This window comes from Styela clava, chromosome 3, assembly GCF_964204865.1.
Source record: "Styela clava chromosome 3, kaStyClav1.hap1.2, whole genome shotgun sequence".
NCBI lineage: Eukaryota > Metazoa > Chordata > Ascidiacea > Stolidobranchia > Styelidae > Styela > Styela clava.
In genome coordinates, this window is record NC_135252.1 from 23,712,702 (window position 1) to 23,731,656 (window position 18,955).

Consider the following 18,955-nt stretch of genomic DNA (forward strand, 5'->3'; position numbering starts at 1 on the left):
CATTGGCCGGGAATCGAACCCGGGCCTCCCGCGGGGCAGGCAAGAATTCTACCACTGAACCACCAATGCTCGTTCGCGGTAGATTATCTTTTCACTCTCGATTGCATTTTATTGTTTTTAACTTAAATAAAACAAAATAAAGCGCTGCGAGCAGGGCTCGAATCTCCGTGAGAATATCCCGCTCGATATCAAGTCCAACGCCTTAAGCACTCACTCGGCCATCACAGTTACTACGTTAGTAATTTGTGGTTCAATGTTCATATGTTTACAAAACTAATCGCTGCGAGCAGGGTTCCAACCTGCGCGGGAATATCCCATTGGATTTCAAGTCCAACGCCTTAACCACTCGGTCATCACAGCTTCTACTTTAGTAACTTTTGGTATACAGATTTTATCTCTTTAGTAAAATTTAAAAAATACATAGGCAACGGATATTGACGGGAAAGATGTATTAATTAGAATTAAAAATTTATTTGCATAAATGAACACATTCTTCGCCGGGACTCGAACGCGAAACCTCTGGATTAGAAGTCCAGCGCGCTATCCCTTGCGCCACGAAGACTTGCAAGGTTTAATCGAATCCCGATCTCCCGCGTGGCAGGCGAGAAATCTACCACAGAAACACCAATGCTCGTTGCGCAATAGGTTATCTTTTCACTCTCGATTGCATTTTAATGTTCATATGTTAATAAAACAAGATTAAACGCTGCGAGCAGGGTACGAACCTGCGCGGGAATATCCCGCTGGATTTCAAGTCCAACGCCTTAATCACTCGGTCATCACAGCTTCTCCGCTAGTAACTTGTGGTTCACAGACTTTGTCTCTTTAGTAATAATTTAAAAAAGAGATAAGCATAAATTTAAAAAATACATAAGCAACGGATATTGATGGGAAAGATGTATTAATTAGAATTTAAAATGTATTCTGGATTAGAAGTCCAGTGCGCTATCCATTGCGCCACGAAGTCTCGCAACTTTTAATAGAAAACAGAACATTTTCCATATTTCGTACCATGAATTATAATCAAATTCTTGAAAATATTATGAGCTGCATTGACCGGGAATCGGACCCGGGCCCCCCGCGTGGCAGGCGAGAATTCTACCACTGAACCACCAATGCTCGTTCGCGGTAGGTTATCTTTTCACTCTCGATTGCATTTTAATGTTTTTAACTTAAATAAAACAAAATTAAACGCTGCGAGCAGGGCTCGTACCTCCGTGAAAATATCCCGCTGGATTTCATGTCCAACGCCTTAACCACTCGACCATCACAGCTTCTACTTTAGTAACTTTTTTTATACAGATTTTATCTCGTTAGTAAAATTCAAAAAATACATAAGCAACGGATATTGACGGGAATAATGTATTAATTAGAATATAAAATGTATTCGCATAAATGAACACCATCTTCGCCGGGACTCGAACCCGGAACCTCTGGATTAGAAGTCCAGCGCGCTATCCATTGCGCCACGAAGACTCGCAAGGTTTAATCGAATCCCGATCTCCCGCGTGGCAGGCGAGAAATCTACCACTGAAACACCAATGCTCGTTGCGCAATAGGTTATCTTTTCACTCTCGATTGCATTTTAATGTTCATATGTTAATAAAACAAGATTAAACGCTGCGAGCAGGGTTCGAACCTGCGCGGGAATATCCCATTGGATTTCAAGTCCAACGCCTTAACCACTCGGTCATCTCAGCTTCTACTTTAGTAACTTTTGGTATACAGATTTTATCTCTTTAGTAAAATTTAAAAAAATACATAAGCAACGGATATTGACGGGAAAGATGTATTAATTAGAATTAAAAATTTATTTGCATAAATGAACACATTCTTCGCCGGGACTCGAACCCGAAACCTCTGGATTAGAAATCCAGCGCGCTATCCATTGCGCCACGAAGACTCGCAAGGTTTAATCGAATCCCGATCTCCCGCGTGGCAGGCGAGAAATCTACCACTGAAACACCAATGCTCGTTGCGCAATAGGTTATCTTTTCACTCTCGATTGTATTTTGATGTTCATATGTTAATAAAACAAGATTAAACGCTGCGAGCAGGGTACAAACCTGCGCGGGAATATCCCGCTGGATTTCAAGTCCAACGCCTTAATCACTCGGTCATCACAGCTTCTCCGCTAAACACTTTTGGTTCACAGACTTTGTCTCTTTAGTAATAATTTAAAAAAGAGATAAACATAAATTTAAATAATACATAAGCAACGGATATTGATGGGAAAGATGTATTAATTAGAATTTAAAATGTATTCTGGATAGAAGTCCAGTGCGCTATCCATTGCGCCACGAAATCTCGCAACTTTTAATAGAAAACAGAACATTTTCCATATTTCGTACCATGAATTATTATCAAATTCTTGAAAATATTATGAGCTGCATTGGCCGGGAATCGAACCCGGGCCTCCCGCGTGGCAGGCGAGAATTCTACCACTGAACCACCAATGCTCGTTCGCAGTAGGTTAACTTTTCACTCTCGATTGCATTTTAATGTTTTTAACTTAAATAAAACAAAATTAAACGCTGCGAGCAGGGCTCGAACCTCCGTGAGAATATCCCGCTCGATTTCAAGTCCAACGCCTTAAGCACTCGGCCATCAAAGTTACTACGTTAGTAATTTGTGGTTCAATGTTCATATGTTTACAAAATTAAACGCTGCGAGCAGGGTTCGAACCTGCGCGGGAATATTCCATTGGATTTCAAGTCCAACGCCTTAACCACTCGGCCATCACAGCTTCTACTTTAGTAACTTTTGGTATACAGATTTTATCTCTTTAGTAAAATTCAAAAAATACATAAGCAACGGATATTGACGGGAAAGATGTATTAATCGAAATATAAAATGTATTCGCATAAATGAACACCATCTTCGCCGGGACTCGAACCCGGAACCTCTGGATTAGAAGTCCAGCGCGCTATCCATTGCGCCACGAAGACTCGCAAGGTTTAATCGAATCCCGATCTCCCGCGTGGCAGGCGAGAAATCTACCACTGAAACACCAATGCTCGTTGCGCAATAGGTTATCTTTTCACTCACGATTGCATTTTGATGTTCATATGTTAATAAAACAATATTGAACGCTGCGAGCAGGGTACGAACCTGCGCGGGAATATCCCGCTGGATATCAAGTCCAACGCCTTAATCACTCGGTCATCACAGCTCCTCCGCTAGTAACTTGTGGTTCACAGACTTTGTCTCTTTAGTAATAATTTAAAAAAGAGATAAGCATAAATTTAAAAAATACATAAGCAACGGATATTGATGGGAAAGATGTATTAATTAGAATTTAAAATGTATTCTGGATAGAAGTCCAGTGCGCTATCCATTGCGCCACGAAGTCTCGCAACTTTTAATAGAAAACAGAACATTTTCCATATTTCGTACCATGAATTATTATCAAATTCTTGAAAATATTATGAGCTGCATTGGCCGGGAATCGAACCCGGGCCTCCCGCGTGGCAGGCGAGAATTCTACCACTGAACCACCAATGCTCGTTCGCGGTAGGTTATCTCTTCTTTCTCGATTGCATTTTAATGTTTTTACCTTAAATAAAACAAAATTAAACCATGCGAGCAGAGCTCGAACCTGCGCGGGAATATCCCATTGGTTTTCAAGTCCAACGTCTTAACCACTTGGCCATCACAGCTTCTACTTTAGTAACTTTTGGTATACAGATTTTATCTCTTTAGTAAAATTCAAAAAATACATAAGCAACGGATATTGACGGGAAAGATGTATTAATGAGAATATAAAATGTATTCGCATAAATGAACACCATCTTCGCCGGGACTCGAACCCGGAACCTCTGGATTAGAAGTCCAGCGCGATATCCATTGCGCCACGAAGACTCGCAAGGTTTAATCGAATCCCGATCTCCCGCGTGGCAGGCGAGAAATCTACCACAGAAACACCAATTCTCGTTGCGCAATAGGTTATCTTTTCACTCTCGATTGCAATTTGCTGTTCATATGTTAATAAAACAATATTAAACGCTGCGAGCAGGGTACGAACCTGCGCGGGAATATCCCGCTGGATATCAAGTCCAACGCCTTAATCACTCGGTCATCACAGCTTCTCCGCTAGTAACTTGTGGTTCACAGACTTTGTCTCTTTAGTAATAATTTAAAAAAGAGATAAGCATAATTTTAAAAAATACATAAGCAACGGATATTGATGGGAAAGATGTATTAATTAGAATTTAAAATGTATTCTGGATTAGAAGTCCAGTGCGCTATCCATTGCGCCACGAAGTCTCGCAACTTTTAATAGAAAACAGAACATTTTCCATATTTCGTACCATGAATTATAATCAAATTCTTGAAAATATTATGAGCTGCATTGACCGGGAATCGAACCCGGGCCTCCCGCGTGGCATGCGAGAATTCTACCACTGCACCACCAATGCTCGTTCGCAGTAGGTTAACTTTTCACTCTCGATTGCATTTTAATGTTTTTAACTTAAATAAAACAAAATTAAACGCTGCGAGCAGGGCTCGAACCTCCGTGAGAATATCCCGCTGGATTTCATGTCCAACGCCTTAACCACTCGACCATCACAGCTTCTACTTTAGTAACTTTTTTTATACAGATTTTATCTCGTTAGTAAAATTCAAAAAATACATAAGCAACGGATATTGACGGGAATAATGTATTAATTAGAATATAAAATGTATTCGCATAAATGAACACCATCTTCGCCGGGACTCGAACCCGGAACCTCTGGATTAGAAGTCCAGCGCGCTATCCATTGCGCCACGAAGACTCGCAAGGTTTAATCGAATCCCGATCTCCCGCGTGGCAGGCGAGAAATCTACCACTGAAACACCAATGCTCGTTGCGCAATAGGTTATCTTTTCACTCTCGATTGCATTTTAATGTTCATATGTTAATAAAACAAGATTAAACGCTGCGAGCAGGGTTCGAACCTGCGCGGGAATATTCCATTGGATTTCAAGTCCAACGCCTTAACCACTCGGTCATCTCAGCTTCTACTTTAGTAACTTTTGGTATACAGATTTTATCTCTTTAGTAAAATTTAAAAAAATACATAAGCAACGGATATTGACGGGAAAGATGTATTAATTAGAATTAAAAATTTATTTGCATAAATGATCACATTCTTCGCCGGGACTCGAACCCGAAACCTCTGGATTAGAAATCCAGCGCGCTATCCATTGCGCCACGAAGACTCGCAAGGTTTAATCGAATCCCGATCTCCCGCGTGGCAGGCGAGAAATCTACCACTGAAACACCAATGCTCGTTGCGCAATAGGTTATCTTTTCACTCTCGATTGTATTTTGATGTTCATATGTTAATAAAACAAGATTAAACGCTGCGAGCAGGGTACAAACCTGCGCGGGAATATCCCGCTGGATTTCAAGTCCAACGCCTTAATCACTCGGTCATCACAGCTTCTCCGCTAGTAACTTGTGGTTCACAGACTTTGTCTCTTTAGTAATAATTTAAAAAAGAGATAAACATAAATTTAAATAATACATAAGCAACGGATATTGATGGGAAAGATGTATTAATTAGAATTTAAAATGTATTCTGGATAGAAGTCCAGTGCGCTATCCATTGCGCCACGAAATCTCGCAACTTTTAATAGAAAACAGAACATTTTCCATATTTCGTACCATGAATTATTATCAAATTCTTGAAAATATTATGAGCTGCATTGGCCGGGAATCGAACCCGGGCCTCCCGCGTGGCAGGCGAGAATTCTACCACTGAACCACCAATGCTCGTTCGCGGTAGGTTATCTCTTCTTTCTCGATTGCATTTTAATGTTTTTACCTTAAATAAAACAAAATTAAACCATGCGAGCAGAGCTCGAACCTGCGCGGGAATATCCCATTGGATTTCAAGTCCAACGTCTTAACCACTTGGCCATCACAGCTTCTACTTTAGTAACTTTTGGTATACAGATTTTATCTCTTTAGTAAAATTCAAAAAATACATAAGCAACGGATATTGACGGGAAAGATGTATTAATGAGAATATAAAATGTATTCGCATAAATGAACACCATCTTCGCCGGGACTCGAACCCGGAACCTCTGGATTAGAAGTCCAGCGCGATATCCATTGCGCCACGAAGACTCGCAAGGTTTAATCGAATCCCGATCTCCCGCGTGGCAGGCGAGAAATCTACCACAGAAACACCAATTCTCGTTGCGCAATAGGTTATCTTTTCACTCTCGATTGCAATTTGCTGTTCATATGTTAATAAAACAATATTAAACGCTGCGAGCAGGGTACGAACCTGCGCGGGAATATCCCGCTGGATATCAAGTCCAACGCCTTAATCACTCGGTCATCACAGCTTCTCCGCTAGTAACTTGTGGTTCACAGACTTTGTCTCTTTAGTAATAATTTAAAAAAGAGATAAGCATAATTTTAAAAAATACATAAGCAACGGATATTGATGGGAAAGATGTATTAATTAGAATTTAAAATGTATTCTGGATTAGAAGTCCAGTGCGCTATCCATTGCGCCACGAAGTCTCGCAACTTTTAATAGAAAACAGAACATTTTCCATATTTCGTACCATGAATTATAATCAAATTCTTGAAAATATTATGAGCTGCATTGACCGGGAATCGAACCCGGGCCTCCCGCGTGGCATGCGAGAATTCTACCACTGAACCACCAATGCTCGTTCGCAGTAGGTTAACTTTTCACTCTCGATTGCATTTTAATGTTTTTAACTTAAATAAAACAAAATTAAACGCTGCGAGCAGGGCTCGAACCTCCGTGAGAATATCCCGCTCGATTTCAAGTCCAACGCCTTAAGCACTCGGCCATCAAAGTTACTACGTTAGTAATTTGTGGTTCAATGTTCATATGTTTACAAAATTAAACGCTGCGAGCAGGGTTCGAACCTGCGCGGGAATATTCCATTGGATTTCAAGTCCAACGCCTTAACCACTCGGCCATCACAGCTTCTACTTTAGTAACTTTTGGTATACAGATTTTATCTCTTTAGTAAAATTCAAAAAATACATAAGCAACGGATATTGACGGGAAAGATGTATTAATCAGAATATAAAATGTATTCGCATAAATGAACACCATCTTCGCCGGGACTCGAACCCGGAACCACTGGATTAGAAGTCCAGCGCGCTTTCCATTGCGCCACGAAGACTCGCAAGGTTTAATCGAATCCCGATCTCCCGCGTGGCAGGCGAGAAATCTACCACTGAAACACCAATGCTCGTTGCGCAATAGGTTATCTTTTCACTCACGATTGCATTTTGATGTTCATATGTTAATAAAACAATATTGAACGCTGCGAGCAGGGTACGAACCTACGCGGGAATAGCCCGCTGGATATCAAGTCCAACGCCTTAATCACTCGGTCATCACAGCTCCTCCGCTAGTAACTTGTGGTTCACAGACTTTGTCTCTTTAGTAATAATTTAAAAAAGAGATAAGCATAAATTTAAAAAATACATAAGCAACGGATATTGATGGGAAAGATGTATTAATTAGAATTTAAAATGTATTCTGGATAGAAGTCCAGTGCGCTATCCATTGCGCCACGAAGTCTCGCAACTTTTAATAGAAAACAGAACATTTTCCATATTTCGTACCATGAATTATTATCAAATTCTTGAAAATATTATGAGCTGCATTGGCCGGGAATCGAACCCGGGCCTCCCGCGTGGCAGGCGAGAATTCTACCACTGAACCACCAATGCTCGTTCGCGATAGGTTATCTTTTCACTCTCGACTGCATTTTAATGTTTTTACCTTAAATAAAACAAAATTAAACCCTGCGAGCAGGGCTCGAACCTCCGTGAGAATAACCCGCTGGATTTCAAGTCCAACGCCTTAAGAACTCGGCCATCACAGTTACTACGTTAGTGATTTGTGGTTCAATGTTCATATGTTTACAAAATTAAACGCTGCGAGCAGGGTACGAACTTGCGCGGGAATATCCCATTGGATTTCAAGTCCAACGCCTTAACCACTCGGCCATCACAGATTCTACTTTAGTAACTTTTGGTATACAGATTTTATCTCTTTAGTAAAATTTAAAAAATACATAAGCAACGGATATTGACAGGAAGGATGTAATAATTAGAATTTAAAATGTATTCGCATAAATGAACACCATCTTCGCCGGGACTCCAACCCGGAACCTCTGGATTAAAAGTCCAGCGCGCTATCCATTGCGCCACGAAGACTCGCAAGGTTTAATCGAATCCCGATCGCCCGCGTGGCAGGCGAGAAATCTACCACTGAAACACCATTGCTCGTTGCGCAATAGGTTATCTTTTCATTCTCGATTGCATTTTGATGTTAATATATTAATAAAACGAGATTAAACGCTGCGAGGAGGGTAAGAACCTGCGCAGGAATATCCCGCTGGATTTCTAGTACAACGCCCTAATCACTCGGTCATCACAGCTTCTCCGCTAGTAACTTGTGGTTCACAGACTTTGTCTCTTTAGTAATAATTTGAAAAATAGATAAGCATAATTTTAGAAAATACATAAGCAACGTATATTGATGGGAAAGATGTATTAATTACAATTTAAAATGTATTCTTGATTAGAAGTCCAGTGCGCTATCCATTGCTCCACGAAGTCTCGCAACTTTTATTAGGAAACAGAACATTTTCCATATTTCGTACCATGAATTATTATCAAATTCTTGAATATATTATGAGCTGCATTGGCCGGGAATCGAACCCGGGCCTCCCGCGTGGCAGGCGAGAATTCTACCACTGAACCACCAATGCTCGTTTGCGGTAGGTTATCTTTTCACTCTCGACTGCATTTTAATGTTTTTACCTTAAATAAAACAAAATTAAACCCTGCGAGCAGGGCTCGAACCTCCGTGAGAATAACCCGCTGGATTTCAAGTCCAACGCCTTAAGAACTCGGCCATCACAGTTACTACGTTAGTGATTTGTGGTTCAATGTTCATATGTTTACAAAATTAAACGCTGCGAGCAGGGTACGAAATTGCGCGGGAATATCCCATTGGATTTCAAGTCCAACGCCTTAACCACTCGGCTATCACAGATTCTACTTTAGTAACTTTTGGTATACAGATTTTATCTCTTTAGTAAAATTTAAAAAATACATAAGCAACGGATATTGACGGGAAGGATGTAATAATTAGAATTTAAAATGTATTCGCATAAATGAACACCATCTTCGCCGGGACTCCAACCCGGAACCTCTGGATTAAAAGTCCAGCGCGCCATCCATTGCGCCACGAAGACTCGCAAGGTTTAATCGAATCCCGATCGCCCGCGTGGCAGGCGAGAAATCTACCACTGAAACACCATTGCTCGTTGCGCAATAGGTTTTCTTTTCACTCTCGATTGCATTTTGATGTTAATATATTAATAAAACAAGATTAAACGCTGCGAGCAGGGTAAGAACCTGCGCGGGAATATCCCGCTGGATTTCTAGTCCAACGCCCTAATCACTCGGTCATCACAGCTTCTCCGCTAGTAACTTGTGGTTCACAGACTTTTCTCTTTAGTAATAATTTGAAAAATACATAAGCAACGTATATTGATGGGAAAGATGTATTAATTAGAATTTAAAATGTATTCTTGATTAGAAGTCCAGTGCGCTATCCATTGCTCCACGAAGTCTCGCAACTTTTATTAGAAAAAAGAATATTTTCCATATTTCGTACCATGAATTATTATCAAATTCTTGAATATATTATGAGCTGCATTGGCCGGGAATCGAACCCGGGCCTCCCGCGTGGCAGGCGAGAATTCTACCACTGAACCACCAATGCTCGTTCGCGGTAGGTTATCTTTTCACTCTCGACTGCATTTTAATGTTTTTACCTTAAATAAAACAAAATTAAACCCTGCGAGCAGGGCTCGAACCTCCGTGAGAATATCCCGCTGGATTTCAAGTCCAACGCCTTAAGAATTCGGCCATCACAGTTACTACGTTAGTGATTTGTGGTTCAATGTTCATATGTTTACAAAACTAAACGCTGCGAGGAGGGTTCAAACCTGCGCGGGAAAATCCCATTATATTTCAAGTCCAACGCCTTAACCACTCGGCCATCACAGCGTCTACTTTAGTAACTTTTGGTATAGAGATTTTATCTCTTTGGTAAAATTTAAAAAATAAATAAGTAACGGATATTGACGGGAAAGATGTATTAATTAGAATTTAAAATGTATTCGCATAAATGAACACTATCTTCGCCGTGACTTGAACCCGGAACATCTGGATTGGGAGTCCAGCGCGCTATCCATTGCGCCACGAAGACTCGCAAGGTTTAATCGAATCCCGATCTCCCGCGTGGCAGGCGAGAAATCTACCACTGAAACCCCAATGCTCGTTGCACAATAGGTTATCTTTTCACTCTCGATTGCATTTTGATGTTCATATGTTAATAAAACAAGATTGAACGCTGCGAGCTGGGTACGAACCTGCGCGGGAATATCCCGCTGGATTTCAAGTCCAACGCCTTAATCACTCGGTCATCACAGCGTCTCCGCTAGTAACTTGTGGTTCACAGACTTCGTCTCTTTAGTAATAATTTAAAAAATAGATAAGCATAAATTTAAAAAATACATAAGCAACGGATATTGATGGGAAAGATGTATTAATTAGAATTTAAAATGTATTCTGGATTAGAAGTCCAGTGCGCTATCCATTGCGCCACAAAGTCTCGCAACTTTTAATAGAAAACAGATCTTTTTCCATATTTCGTACCATGAATTATTATCAAATTTTTGAAAATATTATGAGATGCATTGGCCGGGAATCGAACCCGGCCTCCCGCGTGGCAGGCGAGAATTCTACCACTGAACCACCAATGCTCGCTCGCGGTAGGTTATCTTTTCACTCTCGACTGCATTTTAATGTTTTTACCTTAAACAAAACAAAATTAAACCCTGCGAGCAGGGCTCGAACATCCGTGAGAATAACCCGCTGGATTTCAAGACCAACGCCTTAAGAACTCGGCCATCACAGTTACTACGTTAGTGATTTGTGGTTCAATGTTCATATGTTTACAAAATTAAACGCTGCGAGCAGGGTTCGAACCTGCGCGGGAATATCCCATTGGATTTCAAGTCCAACGCCTTAACCACTCGGCCATCACAGCTTCTACTTTAGTAACTTTTGGTATACACATTTTATCTCTTTGGTAAAATTTAAAAAATACATAAGCAACGGATATTGGCGGGAAAGTAGTATTAATTAGAATTTAAAATGTATTCGCATAAATGAACACCATCTTCGCCGTGACTCGAACCCGGAACCTCTGGATTAGAAGTACAGCGCGCTATCCATTGCGCCACGAAGACTCGCAAGGTTTAATCGAGTCCCGATCTCCCGCGTGGCAGGCGAGAAATCTACCACTGAAACCCCAATGCTCGTTGCGCAATAGGTTATCTTTTCACTCTCGATTGCATTTTGATGTTCATATGTTAATAAAATAAGATTAAACGCTGCGAGCAGGATACGAACCTGCGCGGGAATATCCCGCTGGAATTCAAGTCCAACGCCTTAATCACTCGGTCATCACAGCTTCTCCGCTGGTAACTTGTGGTTCACAGACTTTGTCTCTTTAGTAATAATTTAAAAAATAGATAAGCATAAATTTAAAAAATACATAAGCAACGGATATTGATGGGAAAGATGTATTAATTAGAATTTAAAATGTATTCGCATAAATGAACACCATCTTCGCCGGGACTCGAACCCGGAACCTCTGGATTAAAAGTCCAGCGCGCTATCCATTGCGCCACGAAGACTCGCAAGGTTTAATCGAATCCCGATCTCCCGGGTGGCAGGCGAGAAATCTACCACTGAAACACCATTGCTCGTTGCGCAATAGGTTATCGTTTCACTCTCGATTGCATTTTGATGTTAATATATTAATAAAACAAGATTAAACGCTGCGAGCAGGGTAAGAACCTGCGCGGGAATATCCCGCTGGATTTCTAGTCCAACGACCTAATCACTCGGTCATCACAGCTTCTCTGCTAGTAACTTGTGGTTCACAGACTTTGTCTCTTTAGTAATAATTTGAAAAATAGATAAGCATAATTTTAAAAAATACATAAGCAATGTATATTGATGGGAAAGATGTATTAATTAGAATTTAAAATGTATTCTTGATTAGAAGTCCAGTGCGCTATCCATTGCTACACGAAGTCTCGTAACTTTTATTAGAAAACAGAACATTTTCCATATTTCGTACCATGAATTATTATCAAATTCTTGAATATATTATGAGCTGCATTGGCCGGGAATCGAACCCGGGCCTCCCGCGTTGCAGGCGAGAATTCCACCACTGAACTACCAATGCTCGTTCGCGGTAGGTTATCTTTTCACTCTCGACTGCATTTTAATGTTTTTACCTTAAATAAAACAAAATTAAACCCTGCGAGCAGGGTACGAACCTGCGCGGGAATATCCCGCTGGATTTCAAGTCCAACGCCTTAATCACTCGGTCATCACAGCTTCTCCTCTAGTAACTTGTGGTTCACAGACTTTGTCTCTTTAGTAATAATTTGAAAAATAGACAAGCATAATTTTAAAAAATACATAAGCAACGGATATTGATGGGAAAGATGTATTAATTAGAATTTAGAATGTATTCTGGATTAGAAGTCCAGTGCGCTATCCATTGCGCCACGAAGTCTCGTAACTTTTAATAGAAAACAGATCTTTTTCCATATTTCGTACCATGAATTATTATCAAATTCTTGAAAATATTATGAGCTGCATTGGCCGGGAATCGAACCCGGGCCTCCCGCGTGGCAGGCGAGAATTCTACCACTGAACCACCAATGCTCGTTCGCGGTAGGTTATCTTTTCACTCTCGACTGCATTTTAATGTTTTTACCTTAAATAAAACAAAATTAAACCCTGCGAGCAGGGCTCGAACCTCCGTGAGAATATCCCGCTGGATTTCAAGTCCAACGCCTTAAGAACTCGGCCATCACAGTTACTACGTTAGTGATTTGTGGTTCAATGTTCATATGTTTACAAAATTAAACGCTGCGAGCAGGGTTAGAACCTGCGCGGGAATATCCCATTGGATTTCAAGTCCAACGCCTTAACCACTAGGCCATCACAGCTTCTACTTTAGTAACTTTTGATATACAGATTTTATCTCTTTGGTAAAATTTAAAAAATACATAAGCAACGGATATTGGCGGGAAAGATGTATTAATTAGAATTTAAAATGTATTCGCATAAATGAACACCATCTTCGCCGTGACTCGAACCCGGAACCTCTGGATTAGAAGTCCAGCGCGCTATCCATTGCGCCACGAAGACTCGCAAGGTTTAATCGAATCCCGATCTCCCGCGTGGCAGGCAAGGAATCTACCACTGAAACACCAATGCTCGTTGCGCAATAGGTTATCTTTTCACTCTCGATTGCATTTTGATGTTCATATGTTAATAAAACAAGATTAAACGCTGCGAGCAGGGTACGAACCTGCGCGGGAATATCCCGCTGGATTTCAAGTCCAACGCCTTAACCACTCGGCCATCACAGCTTCTACTTTAGTAACTTTTGGTATACAGATTTTATCTCTTTAGTAAAATTTAAAAAATACATAAGCAACGGATATTGACGGGAAAGATGTAATAATTAGAATTTAAAATGTATTCGCATAAATGAACTCCATCTTCGCCGGGACTCGAACCCGGAACCTCTGGATTAAAAGTCCAGCGCGCTATCCATTGCGCCACGAAGACTCGCAAGGTTTAATCGAATCCCGATCTCCCGGGTGGCAGGCGAGAAATCTACCACTGAAACACCATTGCTCGTTGCGCAATAGGTTATCTTTTCACTCTCGATTGCATTTTGATGTTAATATATTAATAAAACAAGATTAAACGCTGCGAGCAGGGTAAGAACCTGCGCGGGAATATCCCGCTGGATTTCTAGTCCAACGACCTAATCACTCGGTCATCACAGCTTTTCTGCTAGTAACTTGTGGTTCACAGACTTTGTCTCTTTAGTAATAATTTGAAAAATAGATAAGCATAATTTTAAAAAATACATAAGCAACGTATATTGATGGGAAAGATGTATTAATTAGAATTTAAAATGTATTCTTGATTAGAAGTCCAGTGCGCTATCCATTGCTACACGAAGTCTCGTAACTTTTATTAGAAAACAGAACATTTTCCATATTTCGTGCCATGAATTATTATCAAATTCTTGAATATATCATGAGCTGCATTGGCCGGGAATCGAACCCGGGCCTCCCGCGTGGCAGGCGAGAATTCTACCACTGAACTACCAATGCTCGTTCGCGGTAGGTTATCTTTTCACTCTCGACTGCATTTTAATGTTTTTACCTTAAATAAAACAAAATTAAACCCTGCGAGCAGGGTACGAACCTGCGCGGGAATATCCCGCTGGATTTCAAGTCCAACGCCTTAATCACTCGGTCATCACAGCTTCTCCTCTAGTAACTTATGGTTCACAGACTTTGTCTCTTTAGTAATAATTTGAAAAACAGACAAGCATAATTTAAAAAAAAACATAAGCAACGGATATTGATGGGAAAGATGTATTAATTAGAATTTAGAATGTATTCTGGATTAGAAGTCCAGTGCGCTATCCATTGCGCCACGAAGTCTCGCAACTTTTAATAGAAAACAGATCTTTTTCCATATTTCGTACCATGAATTATTATCAAATTCTTGAAAATATTATGAGCTGCATTGGCCGGGAATCGAACCCGGGCCTCCCGCGTGGCAGGCGAGAATTCTACCACTGAACCACCAATGCTCGTTCGCGGTAGGTTATCTTTTCACTCTCGACTGCATTTTAATGTTTTTACCTTAAATAAAACAAAATTAAACCCTGCGAGCAGGGCTCGAACCTCCGTGAGAATATCCCGCTGGATTTCAAGTCCAACGCCTTAAGAACTCGGCCATCACAGTTACTACGTTAGTGATTTGTGGTTCAATGTTCATATGTTTACAAAATTAAACGCTGCGAGCAGGGTTAGAACCTGCGCGGGAATATCGCATTGGATTTCAAGTCCAACGCCTTAACCACTCGGCCATCACAGCTTCTACTTTAGTAACTTTTGGTATACAGATTTTATCTCTTTGGTAAAATTTAAAAAATACATAAGCAATGGATATTGGCGGGAAAGATGTATTAATTAGAATTTAAAATGTATTCGCATAAATGAACACCATCTTCGCCGTGACTCGAACCCGGAACCTCTGGATTAGAAGTCCAGCGCGCTATCCATTGCGCCACGAAGACTCGCAAGGTTTAATCGAATCCCGATCTCCCGCGTGGCAGGCAAGGAATCTACCACTGAAACACCAATGCTCGTTGCGCAATAGGTTATCTTTTCACTCTCGATTGCATTTTGATGTTCATATGTTAATAAAACAAGATTAAACGCTGCGAGCAGGGTACGAACCTGCGCGGGAATATCCCGCTGGATTTCAAGTCCAACGCCTTAATCACTCGGTCATCACAGATTCTACTTTAGTAACTTTTGGTATACAGATTTTATCTCTTTAGTAAAATTTAAAAAATACATAAGCAACGGATATTGACGGGAAAGATGTAATAATTAGAATTTAAAATGTATTCGCATAAATGAACACCATCTTAGCCGGGACTCGAACCCGGAAACTCTGGATTAAAAGTCCAGCGCGCTATCCATTGGGCCACGAAGACTCGCAAGGTTTAATCGAATCCCGATCTCCCGCGTGGCAGGCGAGAAATCTACCACTGAAACCCCAATGCTCGTTGCGCAATAGGTTATCTTTTCACTCTCGATTGCATTTTGATGTTCATATGTTAATAAAACAAGATTAAACGCTGCGAGCAGGGTACGAACCTGCGCGGGAATATCCCGCTGGATTTCAAGTCCAACGCCTTAATCACTCAGTCATCACAGCTTCTCCGCTAGTAACTTGTGGTTCACAGACTTTGTCTCTTTAGTAATAATTTGAAAAATAGACAAGCATAATTTTAAAAAATACATAAGCAACAAATATTGATGGGAAAGATGTATTAATTAGAATTTAAAATGTATTCTGGATTAGAAGTCCAGTGCGCTATTCATTGCGCCACGAAGTCTCGCAACTTTTAATAGAAAACAGATCTTTTTCCATATTTCGTACCATGAATTATTATCAAATTCTTGAAAATATTATGAGCTGCATTGGCCGGGAATCGAACCCGGGCCTCCCGCGTGGCAGGCGAGAATTCTACCACTGAATCACCAATGCTCGTTCGCGGTAGGTTATCTTTTCACTCTGGACTGCATTTTAATGTTTTTACCTTAAATAAAACAAAATTAAACCCTGCGAGCAGGGCTCGAACCTCCGTGAGAATATCCCGCTGGATTTCAAGTCCAACGCCTTAAGAACTCGGCCATCACAATTACTACGTTAGTGATTTGTGGTTCAATGTTCATATGTTTACAAAATTAAACGCTGCGAGCAGGGTTCGAACCTGCGCGGGAATATCCCATTGGATTTCAAGTCCAACGCCTTAACCACTCGGCCATCACAGCTTCTACTTCAGTAACTTTTGTTATACAGATTTAATCTCTTTAGTAAAATTTAAAAAATACATAAGCAATGGATATTGGCGGGAAAGATGTATTAATTAGAATTTAAAATGTATTCGCATAAATGAACACCATCTTCGCCGTGACTCGAACCCGGAACCTCTGGATTAGAAGTCCAGCGCGCTATCCATTGCGCCACGAAGACTCGCAAGGTTTAATCGAATCCCGATCTCCCGCGTGGCAGGCAAGGAATCTACCACTGAAACACCAATGCTCGTTGCGCAATAGGTTATCTTTTCACTGTCGATTGCATTTTGATGTTAATATATCAATAAAACAAGATTAAACGCTGCGAGCAGGGTAAGAACCTGCGCGGGAATATCCCGCTGGATTTCTAGTCCAACGACCTAATCACTCGGTCATCACAGCTTCTCTGCTAGTAACTTGTGGTTCACAGACTTTGTCTCTTTAGTAATAATTTGAAAAATAGATAAGCATAATTTTAAAAAATACATAAGCAACGTATATTGATGGGAAAGATGTATTAATTAGAATTTAAAATGTATTCTTGATTACAAGTCCAGTGCGCTATCCATTGCTCCACGAAGTCTCGTAACTTTTATTAGAAAACAGAACATTTTCCATATTTCGTACCATGAATTATTATCAAATTCTTGAATATATTATGAGCTGCATTGGCCGGGAATCGAACCCGGGCCTCCCGCGTGGCAGGCGAGAATTCTACCACTGAACCACCAAAGCTCGTTCGCGGTAGGTTATCTTTTCACTCTCGACTGCATTTTAATGTTTTTACCTTAAATAAAACAAAATTAAACCCTGCGAGCAGGATTCGATCCTCCGTGAGAATATCCCGCTGGATTTCAAGTCCAACGCCTTAAGAACTCGGCCATCACAGTTACTACGTTAGTGATTTGTGGTTCAATGTTCATATGTTTACAAAATTAAACGCTGCGAGCAGGGTTCGAACCTGCGCGGGAATATCCCATTGGATTTCAAGTCCAACGCCTTAACCACTCGGCCATCACAGCTTCTACTTTAGTAACTTTTGGTATACAGATTTTATCTCTTTGGTACAATTTTAAAAATACATAAGCAACGGATATTGGCGGGAAAGATGTATTAATTAGAATTTAAAGTGTATTCGCATAAATGAACACCATCTTCGCCGTGACTCGAACCCGGAACCTCTGGATTAGAAGTCCAGCGCGCTATCCATTGGCCCACGAAGACTCGCAAGGTTTAATCGAATCCCGATCTCCCGCGTGGCAGGCGAGAAATCTACCACTGGAACCCCAATGCTCGTTGCGCAATAGGTTATCTTTTCACTCTCGATTGCATTTTGATGTTCATATGTTGATAAAACAAGATTAAACGCTGCGAGCAGGGTACGAACCTGCGCGGGAATATCCCGCTGGATTTCAAGTCCAACGCCTTAATCACTCGGTCATCACAGCTTCTCCTCTAGTAACTTGTGGTTCACAGACTTTGTCTCTTTAGTAATAATTTGAAAAATAGACAAGCATAATTTTAAAAAATACATAAGCAACGGATATTGATGGGAAAGATGTATTAATTAGAATTTAAAATGTATTCTGGATTAGAAGTCCAGTGCGCTATCCATTGCTCCACGAAGTCTCGCAACTTTTAATAGAAAACAGATATTTTTCCATATTTCGTACCATGAATTATTATCAAATTCTTGAGAATATTATGAGCTGCATTGGCCGGGAATCGAACCCGGGCCTCCCGCGTGGCAGGCGAGAATTCTACCACTGAACCACCAATGCTCGTTCGCGGTAGGTTATCTTTTCACTCTCGACTGCATTTTAATGTTTTTACCTTAAATAAAACAAAATTAAACCCTGCGAGCAGGGCTCGAACCTCCGTGAGAATATCCCGCTGGATTTCAAGTCCAACGCCTTAAGAACTCGGCCATCACAGTTACTACGTTAGTGATTTGTGGTTCAATGTTCATATGTTTACAAAATTAAACGCTGCGAGCAGGGTTCGAACCTGCGCGGGAATTTCCCATTGGATTTCAAGTCCAACGCCTTAACCACTCGCCATCACAGCATCTACTTTAGTAACTTTTGGTATACAGATTTTATCTCTTTAGTAAAATTTAAAAAATACATAAGCAACGGATATTGACGGGAAAGATGTAATAATTAGAATTTAAAATGTATTCGCATAAATGAACACCATCTTCGCCGGGACTCGAACCCGGAACCTCTGGATTAAAAGTCCAGCGCGCTATCCATTGCGCCACGAAGACTCGCAAGGTTTAATCGAATCCCGATCTCCCGAGTGGCAGGCGAGAAATCTACCACAGAAACACCATTGCTCGTTGCGCAATAGGTTATCTTTTCACTCTCGATTGCATTTTGATGTTAATATATTAATA

General features: G+C 40.7%; 31 non-coding genes across 31 annotated transcripts; all 31 read right to left on the reverse strand.

The window, feature by feature from the left end:
* Positions 1 to 1,403: 1,403 nt before the first annotated feature.
* On the reverse strand, positions 1,404 to 1,476 carry Trnar-ucu (transfer RNA arginine (anticodon UCU)). The gene has a single exon. It is a non-coding gene; the product is annotated as a tRNA-Arg (tRNA).
* Positions 1,477 to 2,388: 912 nt separating this feature from the next.
* Trnag-gcc (transfer RNA glycine (anticodon GCC)) lies at positions 2,389 to 2,459 on the reverse strand. The gene has a single exon. It is a non-coding gene; the product is annotated as a tRNA-Gly (tRNA).
* A 205-nt stretch (positions 2,460 to 2,664) lies between these two features.
* Trnas-uga (transfer RNA serine (anticodon UGA)) lies at positions 2,665 to 2,746 on the reverse strand. The gene has a single exon. It is a non-coding gene; the product is annotated as a tRNA-Ser (tRNA).
* Positions 2,747 to 2,875: 129 nt separating this feature from the next.
* Positions 2,876 to 2,948, reverse strand: Trnar-ucu (transfer RNA arginine (anticodon UCU)). The gene has a single exon. It is a non-coding gene; the product is annotated as a tRNA-Arg (tRNA).
* A 485-nt stretch (positions 2,949 to 3,433) lies between these two features.
* Positions 3,434 to 3,504, reverse strand: Trnag-gcc (transfer RNA glycine (anticodon GCC)). Its single transcript has one exon. It is a non-coding gene; the product is annotated as a tRNA-Gly (tRNA).
* Positions 3,505 to 3,788: 284 nt separating this feature from the next.
* On the reverse strand, positions 3,789 to 3,861 carry Trnar-ucu (transfer RNA arginine (anticodon UCU)). The gene has a single exon. It is a non-coding gene; the product is annotated as a tRNA-Arg (tRNA).
* An 841-nt stretch (positions 3,862 to 4,702) lies between these two features.
* Trnar-ucu (transfer RNA arginine (anticodon UCU)) lies at positions 4,703 to 4,775 on the reverse strand. Its single transcript has one exon. It is a non-coding gene; the product is annotated as a tRNA-Arg (tRNA).
* Positions 4,776 to 5,687: 912 nt separating this feature from the next.
* On the reverse strand, positions 5,688 to 5,758 carry Trnag-gcc (transfer RNA glycine (anticodon GCC)). The gene has a single exon. It is a non-coding gene; the product is annotated as a tRNA-Gly (tRNA).
* Positions 5,759 to 6,042: 284 nt separating this feature from the next.
* On the reverse strand, positions 6,043 to 6,115 carry Trnar-ucu (transfer RNA arginine (anticodon UCU)). The gene has a single exon. It is a non-coding gene; the product is annotated as a tRNA-Arg (tRNA).
* A 762-nt stretch (positions 6,116 to 6,877) lies between these two features.
* Trnas-uga (transfer RNA serine (anticodon UGA)) lies at positions 6,878 to 6,959 on the reverse strand. Its single transcript has one exon. It is a non-coding gene; the product is annotated as a tRNA-Ser (tRNA).
* A 129-nt stretch (positions 6,960 to 7,088) lies between these two features.
* Positions 7,089 to 7,161, reverse strand: Trnar-ucu (transfer RNA arginine (anticodon UCU)). Its single transcript has one exon. It is a non-coding gene; the product is annotated as a tRNA-Arg (tRNA).
* A 485-nt stretch (positions 7,162 to 7,646) lies between these two features.
* On the reverse strand, positions 7,647 to 7,717 carry Trnag-gcc (transfer RNA glycine (anticodon GCC)). Its single transcript has one exon. It is a non-coding gene; the product is annotated as a tRNA-Gly (tRNA).
* A 975-nt stretch (positions 7,718 to 8,692) lies between these two features.
* Trnag-gcc (transfer RNA glycine (anticodon GCC)) lies at positions 8,693 to 8,763 on the reverse strand. The gene has a single exon. It is a non-coding gene; the product is annotated as a tRNA-Gly (tRNA).
* Positions 8,764 to 9,714: 951 nt separating this feature from the next.
* Positions 9,715 to 9,785, reverse strand: Trnag-gcc (transfer RNA glycine (anticodon GCC)). Its single transcript has one exon. It is a non-coding gene; the product is annotated as a tRNA-Gly (tRNA).
* Positions 9,786 to 10,201: 416 nt separating this feature from the next.
* Trnag-ccc (transfer RNA glycine (anticodon CCC)) lies at positions 10,202 to 10,274 on the reverse strand. Its single transcript has one exon. It is a non-coding gene; the product is annotated as a tRNA-Gly (tRNA).
* A 761-nt stretch (positions 10,275 to 11,035) lies between these two features.
* On the reverse strand, positions 11,036 to 11,117 carry Trnas-uga (transfer RNA serine (anticodon UGA)). The gene has a single exon. It is a non-coding gene; the product is annotated as a tRNA-Ser (tRNA).
* Positions 11,118 to 11,696: 579 nt separating this feature from the next.
* Positions 11,697 to 11,769, reverse strand: Trnak-uuu (transfer RNA lysine (anticodon UUU)). The gene has a single exon. It is a non-coding gene; the product is annotated as a tRNA-Lys (tRNA).
* A 486-nt stretch (positions 11,770 to 12,255) lies between these two features.
* Positions 12,256 to 12,326, reverse strand: Trnac-gca (transfer RNA cysteine (anticodon GCA)). The gene has a single exon. It is a non-coding gene; the product is annotated as a tRNA-Cys (tRNA).
* Positions 12,327 to 12,743: 417 nt separating this feature from the next.
* Positions 12,744 to 12,814, reverse strand: Trnag-gcc (transfer RNA glycine (anticodon GCC)). Its single transcript has one exon. It is a non-coding gene; the product is annotated as a tRNA-Gly (tRNA).
* A 416-nt stretch (positions 12,815 to 13,230) lies between these two features.
* On the reverse strand, positions 13,231 to 13,303 carry Trnar-ucu (transfer RNA arginine (anticodon UCU)). Its single transcript has one exon. It is a non-coding gene; the product is annotated as a tRNA-Arg (tRNA).
* Positions 13,304 to 13,656: 353 nt separating this feature from the next.
* Positions 13,657 to 13,729, reverse strand: Trnak-uuu (transfer RNA lysine (anticodon UUU)). The gene has a single exon. It is a non-coding gene; the product is annotated as a tRNA-Lys (tRNA).
* A 486-nt stretch (positions 13,730 to 14,215) lies between these two features.
* Trnag-gcc (transfer RNA glycine (anticodon GCC)) lies at positions 14,216 to 14,286 on the reverse strand. The gene has a single exon. It is a non-coding gene; the product is annotated as a tRNA-Gly (tRNA).
* A 417-nt stretch (positions 14,287 to 14,703) lies between these two features.
* Positions 14,704 to 14,774, reverse strand: Trnag-gcc (transfer RNA glycine (anticodon GCC)). Its single transcript has one exon. It is a non-coding gene; the product is annotated as a tRNA-Gly (tRNA).
* A 416-nt stretch (positions 14,775 to 15,190) lies between these two features.
* Positions 15,191 to 15,263, reverse strand: Trnar-ucu (transfer RNA arginine (anticodon UCU)). The gene has a single exon. It is a non-coding gene; the product is annotated as a tRNA-Arg (tRNA).
* A 912-nt stretch (positions 15,264 to 16,175) lies between these two features.
* Positions 16,176 to 16,246, reverse strand: Trnag-gcc (transfer RNA glycine (anticodon GCC)). Its single transcript has one exon. It is a non-coding gene; the product is annotated as a tRNA-Gly (tRNA).
* Positions 16,247 to 16,451: 205 nt separating this feature from the next.
* Trnas-uga (transfer RNA serine (anticodon UGA)) lies at positions 16,452 to 16,533 on the reverse strand. Its single transcript has one exon. It is a non-coding gene; the product is annotated as a tRNA-Ser (tRNA).
* Positions 16,534 to 16,662: 129 nt separating this feature from the next.
* On the reverse strand, positions 16,663 to 16,735 carry Trnar-ucu (transfer RNA arginine (anticodon UCU)). Its single transcript has one exon. It is a non-coding gene; the product is annotated as a tRNA-Arg (tRNA).
* Positions 16,736 to 17,221: 486 nt separating this feature from the next.
* Trnag-gcc (transfer RNA glycine (anticodon GCC)) lies at positions 17,222 to 17,292 on the reverse strand. Its single transcript has one exon. It is a non-coding gene; the product is annotated as a tRNA-Gly (tRNA).
* Positions 17,293 to 17,497: 205 nt separating this feature from the next.
* Positions 17,498 to 17,579, reverse strand: Trnas-uga (transfer RNA serine (anticodon UGA)). The gene has a single exon. It is a non-coding gene; the product is annotated as a tRNA-Ser (tRNA).
* A 688-nt stretch (positions 17,580 to 18,267) lies between these two features.
* On the reverse strand, positions 18,268 to 18,338 carry Trnag-gcc (transfer RNA glycine (anticodon GCC)). The gene has a single exon. It is a non-coding gene; the product is annotated as a tRNA-Gly (tRNA).
* A 415-nt stretch (positions 18,339 to 18,753) lies between these two features.
* Trnak-uuu (transfer RNA lysine (anticodon UUU)) lies at positions 18,754 to 18,826 on the reverse strand. The gene has a single exon. It is a non-coding gene; the product is annotated as a tRNA-Lys (tRNA).
* Between the last annotated feature and the right edge of the window lie 129 nt (positions 18,827 to 18,955).